Source organism: Choloepus didactylus, chromosome 8, assembly GCF_015220235.1.
Source record: "Choloepus didactylus isolate mChoDid1 chromosome 8, mChoDid1.pri, whole genome shotgun sequence".
Taxonomy (NCBI): Eukaryota; Metazoa; Chordata; class Mammalia; order Pilosa; family Megalonychidae; genus Choloepus; species Choloepus didactylus.
In genome coordinates, this window is record NC_051314.1 from 142,895,859 (window position 1) to 142,902,413 (window position 6,555).

The window sequence follows — 6,555 nt, forward strand, 5'->3', positions numbered from 1 at the left end:
TTTGGCTCCCACCCTTTCCTTCAGCACCTAAGTCCTTTTCATTCCACATGGCCGGGCCTTCCCTAATGTGCTTCCCGCATAAAACACACGTACCCATCCCCGGAAGTCTGGAGAAAGCTGTGCTGTTCAAAAGAGGTGTTCATTTTGCGGGAGTCCACTCCCAAACCTTAGAAACAGCTTGGCTGGTCATTTTTAAAAGTCTGCAAAATAAACAGTGACGCCTGGAAAACCATGATCCACCCTGCCTAGGATAACGTCAAGTTTCCTGAAGAACTAGAACTCCTTCCTGCAAGCTCTCTTCTCTGAGCAGTAACAGCAGATTGTGGACATTGCATCTCGTTGGGAGCTTTTTTGCTCATGGTTTCTTTAGTGTAAAGAATTGCTTTCAGGGCGTCACCCCCCCCCCCCATCCTCTTTAGTGTAAAGAATTGCTTTCAGGGCGTCACACCCCCCATCCTCATGCTTTCGTTTCTTAAACGATGTCCTGGTATCATTGGGGGCCAGGAGGAACCAGAATCGCTGCGGCTGGCTGCGCACCCCCCTGGCGGCAGCAGGAAGTGGCCCGGCCTCGCCTTGGGTGCCGCCTTCTTTCCCCATCAGTCCGCCTTTTCGCGCCCCCGGCCCTTTGGGGTTAGCCCAGGCCGGGGGTCGCCGCCTCCCGTATCACCCCTTCCCCCTCTCCGCCCTGGGCTTCCTGGGGCTACAGCAAAGGGCCCGCATCTTTCCGGGTCTGAGAAAAACTCTGCCTGGCGGAGAAAGGAGCAGTAGGTTCTCCTGGCTGCCCTCGCCTGGTGCAAAGTGGGAGTGCTGCGAGCAGAAAAAATGCAACTATGAACAAAGGTGAATACCCGAACCCGAACCCGAACCCGAACCCGAACCCCCACCCCCCAGCCGAGCAAATTATTTCAACATCAGGCGTCTCGCTCCAGTGCCCTGACTATGAAAAATACCGGTGAGAAGCAGCTGGCTGTGCTGTCCTTTTATTGTCCCTTTCAAATGGCCTCCTTTCACCACTGCGAGTCTGCGGCAGTCGCTGTCCTCCTGACGGAAGGATTTTGTTCCAATGGCCTGCTTCCCGGAAACCCTGGAACGCTTTCAACTGCTATCCGCCTCTTCAGGATTAGGGGGAAGCTAGGTTAAAATTTGTTTTTCATTTAAGATCACGCGGGGAATTTAGAACCATCGTTTCTGCTTAAAGAGGTGATTTGATGAATGTGAAAGTGGCTCGTTTTATTAAACAGCTATGTGGATTATTTAGAAATTCCCTCAGGTAGGCATCTATCGAAATAGTGTTATTAAAATAAAAACATTTTAGAACTATTGAAATGGAACAGTAATGGAATGCAAACATTTATCACAACAATGACCATTTCTTTCTCCGTCAGCATTTGATACTTACTCATTTCTTCTTCAAGATGAATTTTTGAAGATTACTTCAAAATTAGCTTTTTTGTTCTCCTCAAGAAATGTGCTCGGTTGACCCAAATATTGAAAGTCACCCTGAAGACAAATTTTTTGGAAACACAACAATTTCCAAAATTATCTAAGGAAGACTTTACCCCAAGTGTACAAGAAATTAAACAAAATGATTTCTTTCTAATCGCCCTATTTGAACAGTTAGGAAAAAATTGTATGACCTAAGACAAACCTGGATTAAATTTTTTGAGTGTTGTGCAAACTTAAAATTTCATTATACGAATGGGAAATTGCAGGTGATCAACTGCAGATTAAAAAATGTCCATTCCCTTCTGAGAAGACTGTGGCAAAGAGCATCTGGGGACAAGTTTAAAGTCAATTTAATTCATTCAGGCACCAAACAGAAGCAAGCTCACGGGGCATCCCCTGGCCACTACACCTGTCCTCGGCACGGTCTGGTACAATAGAACGACTGTTGGGTGCCCCTAGCAAAAGCCAGCTCTCCCCTTGGGCACTGACTCCCACCCCCCTTGTCTGTTCTAGAACCCGGTTCCAGAAATTCTCCCCTCCTCCTCCATCTTCACTGGATCTTTTTTCTCACCCACATCCAAATACCCTATTACTTATAAAAGCCCTCTGTTGATCCCACTTTCCCTTCCAGTTATCACTCGCAGTTTCCTCCTTCTTTTTGCAGGAAAACTTGAAAGAATGGTATAAACTCACTGTCTCCAGTCACTCGCCCTTCGTTTTGTGGGGGAACCCGATCGATCTTTTACCCACATCACACCACCAAAACTGCTCTCATCAAGGGCACCAGGGACCAGCATGTTAGGGTCCTCAACAGGAGGGGGAAGGCACTGGCCCCGCCCACTGCTCTGGTTAAGCCGATGGGGCATAGGTCGCTGGCCTCAGTCCGAAGTCCTTAGTCCTCAGCTGTTCGTTGTAGTTATGAGACAAAGTTCACGTAGGTCATTTCCAGACAAAGAGATGCGAGCACATTGTCTCCAAACAGGTTTCCGATGTTGGCCATAATTCATACAAGGTCATAGAAGTGGGGCACTGTTTGGGGCAAAGAAATTTTTAATGTTTCAGCATAAATTGAAACTAACATATATATATATATGAATCTTGGAAAAGATGAAAGAATAAAATTGTTGGGATTGAAAAACAACAAGAGGAAGTGGGTAAATTATGTAGCATGAAATGAAGCTAAATCACCCAATGAAACTTTGCACACTTATTGAGTGCCTAGTGTGTACAGGGCCACCCACAAAGTACAGGGCAAACAGGGCACAAGAAATGACCCTTTTGCAAAGCCTTGCAATCTACTTGGGGAGGGAATTGGTCAATGACGCGGCCTTGCAATATGCTAGAGGGTATTTGAATGGGGGAGTGTGTGCAGGATGGGGAGAAGGGGGAGGCTGGACCCACTGAGGCTCCCTGGGGACCTTGGGCAGGTTCTGTTGTAATTCTGAATTGCCAAGGATGAAAAGAGATGGACCCTGTGAGTGTTAGCTGTAAAAAGTCCTGTGCTTTCCATGTCCCTTTGTGTAAAGGAATTTTAAAACATCAAATTCACTCCTGCTCCTGAACCCTACCCTGAGCAAAGCACTATTAAAATTCAGTGTATTCCGGGAGCTAAGGATAGGTTTACCATATGATCCCACAATCCCATTACTGAAAGCAGGGACCCCAGAACAGACATTTGTACACTGATGTTTATGGCAGGATTATTCATGATTACCCATGGATGCCGGTGACCCAAGTGTCTGCTGACTGATGAGCGGAAGGGCAAGCTGTGGTGTGTACATACATGGAATATTGTGTGGCTGCAGAAAAGAATGAAGTTTCGAGGCATGCAACGAGATGAATGAACCTTGAGGATCTTGTGTTGAGCAAAATAAGCCAGACACAAAAGGACAAATATTGTATGGTCTCACTAATAGGAACAAACTATAGTGAGCAAACTCTGAGAATTGCATTCACAAGAATAGGTTACCAGGAGATATAAAGTGGGCAGAGGCTGGGCAATTCATTCTTAAGGAGTACAAAATGTTCAATAAGGTTCACTGTAAAGGTCTGGAAATGAATAGCACAATACTGAGTGATGTAGGGGGGCAGCAGGTTAAGACCTGGAATGATGACTCAGGTCTGACTGCTTCTGGACTCCATGTTCTTTCTGCTACTGACGGGTATGATCTCCTTGTTTTCATCTAATTTTAGAACTTCTTTCAAAATGGATTGTGTGTTTGTTTGTTTGTTTAACTAATAAATTTAGGGCATGAGATCAAACTCCATTTGAAGAAATTTGCCTCCAAATCTCTGAAATAAGTATGGCTGCTTCTACCAGATCCTTTGGGGTTCTTGTGCAAGGACTGAAAACCCAGGCTGCAGATAGGAAGGGAATCTCCTGGAGGTGAATTGATGAAACGGGTGTTGAGAGTGGTTGCATATATCTGCCACAGAGTCATGTTTCTGTATGCATGTCCACCACTGGTGGGATGCAAGTCTGGGTTTTGGAGCCCATTCAGTGACAGAAGGTATCAGGGAGAGGCAAGAAACAACAATCTGCCTGTAGAAGGAATGGCAGGATCATTGGAGAGAGTGTGTGAGAAGGAGCAGCCTCGTATGCTGGCTGGCTTAGTAGTGGAGGCAGTTTGGCAATATTTACCCAGAGCCTTGAAAATGTGCTTTTTGGCACAGATGTTCCTCAATTAGAAATTTATCCCAGGAAAACTTGAAAGAATGGTATATCCCTGAGTATAGATTAGTATTTCCTGGGATAAATTTTGGAGAACTGTGCAAATGTGTATGTATTAGGATGTTCATGGAAATATTTTATAAAATAAGGAAAAAAACAGTCAGCGCGTTATAAAACATATTGAGGGGGGAGGGATCCAAGGTGGCAGATAAGGAGAGAGAGCAAAATTCTCCTCCATGAAAAACACTATATAAAGGACAGAAAGAGTTCCAGAACAGCGGCTCCAGTGTTGCACCAGCTGGGCAGGGACTCCTACACCCATAGTGACTGTGTACTTGGAGAAACTGCGAGCTGTGTTCGGGGACGTGTGAGTGCCCAACCTGGAAAGCGGCCAGGGAACGAGCGGCTGAGCAGCAGATGAACAGGTGAGTGTCCGGCCCAGAAAGCTGCCAGGGAAAGGGTAGCTGGTGCTGGAGACGGGTGTATCTGTGGCCAAGAACGCCCAATCCTGGGACAGGACATTGCAGCAGGCAGATGATAGTGGAAGGGGGGAGCAGTCTGCAGCCCGACCAGCCATCTTTGGAGCTGGCTGGGAGACACCCCTGCACAGTGCTGTGGCCGAAAGCCTCCCTGAGGGAATACGGGATTTGGCAGTCTTACAATGGCATCCACCCTTCCTCCATGGAAGCCTGTGGTGTGCACAGCCTAGAGGCAGGGGTGCTGCATGGAAGTGCCAGGAACCCTCCCCCAATCCCAGGGACCCATGGGCACCCTGCAGAGGGGGACTTCAGGACATTTGAACTGGAGGGGGAGATGTGCAGGGCTGCAGCCCCAGGGTACACTACCTGCATCCCTGGGAAAGGCTGGCATCATTGTGTCCTGAAGCGGTCTCATTGCCAAACTGCATTGGGCATGCCCCCTACCCACAGGGCTGGCAGTCCCCACTGCACACAGAAAATTGGTGTGCTGATAGAACTTCCACATGGTGTGGGCCCCACTTAATGCATAGAAGAAGTTGGGGAGAACTGGCTTGAGGATAAGAGGTGGCTTAGGAGCACCATCTGCTGATAGCTCAGGGTAAGTGACTCCCCCAAGCTGTTGCTCTGTTAAATGATAGATAAGTGTTCAAATAAGTCTGCATATCCTAAAAGAACACTATCAAGACGAGAAAATGCCAAGAGGCCAAAATAACAGAAATTAAAATGCATATGAAGAAACCAGAAGATATGGATAATCCAAATGCCTAAGTTAAAAAGCCAGAGGAGACACAGAACTTGGAGCAATTAATCAAAGAAGTACTCACAGACATCAGTTTTGTGGCTCAGGATATAAAGGATATGAAGAAGACCCTAGAAGAGCATAAAGAAGAATTCGCATGAGTAAATAAAAAAACAGCAGCTCTTATGGAAGTAAAAGATTCTGTTGATCAAATTAAAAAGATTCTTGAGACACATAAGATCAGATTTGAAGAGGTAAAGGAAAGAATTAGCGAACTCAAAGATAGCGTGTTGGAAAGTGAAAGCACAAAAGAGCGAATGGTGAAAAAAATAAAAAACATTTGAAGTAGATCTCAGGGAAATGATGGACAACACGAAGCACACAAATATAAGAACCATCAGAATTCCAGAAGGGGAAGAGTAAAGGGCTAGGAAGAGTATTCAAAGACATTGTTGGGGAAAACTTCCCAACCGTTACAAATGACATAAATACGCAAACAATAGATGCCCAATGAACTCCAAATAGAATAAATCCAAATAAACCCACTCGGAGACATATTCTGATCAGATTGTCAAATGCTGAAGAGAAGGAGAACATTCTGAAAGCAGCAAGAGAGAAGCAATTCACCACATACGAGGGAAACAGCATAAGACTAAGTAGTGACTACTCCGCGGGCACCATGGAGACGAGAAGGCAGTGATGTGACATATTTAAAATTCCGAGAGGGAAAAATTGCCAACCAAGAATTCTTTATCCCACAAAGCTCTCCTTCACATTTGAGGGAGAGTTTAAAATCTTCACAGACAAACAAATTCTGAGACAATTCACTAACAAGAGACCTGCCCTATAAGAAATACTAAATGGACCTCTGCCAACTGAGAAAAAAAAAGTGGGGCAGAGAGGCCTGGAGAAGGGCACAGAACTGAAGAGTTTTACTAAGGGTAACTTTAAGGAAAGAAAGAGAGAGAGAGCAAAAAAATACATCTGACAAATAAAAACAAAATGATAAGATTGCTGATTCAAGAACTGCCTTCTCAGTAATAACATTGAACGTGCATGGATTAAATTCCCCAATTAAAAGATATAGATTGGCAGAATGGATTTAAAATATGAACCATCAATATGTTGCTTACAAGAGACTCATCTTAGACCCAGAGACACAAAGAAATTGAAAATGAAAGGATGGAAAAATATATTCCACTCAAGCTACAGCCAAAAGA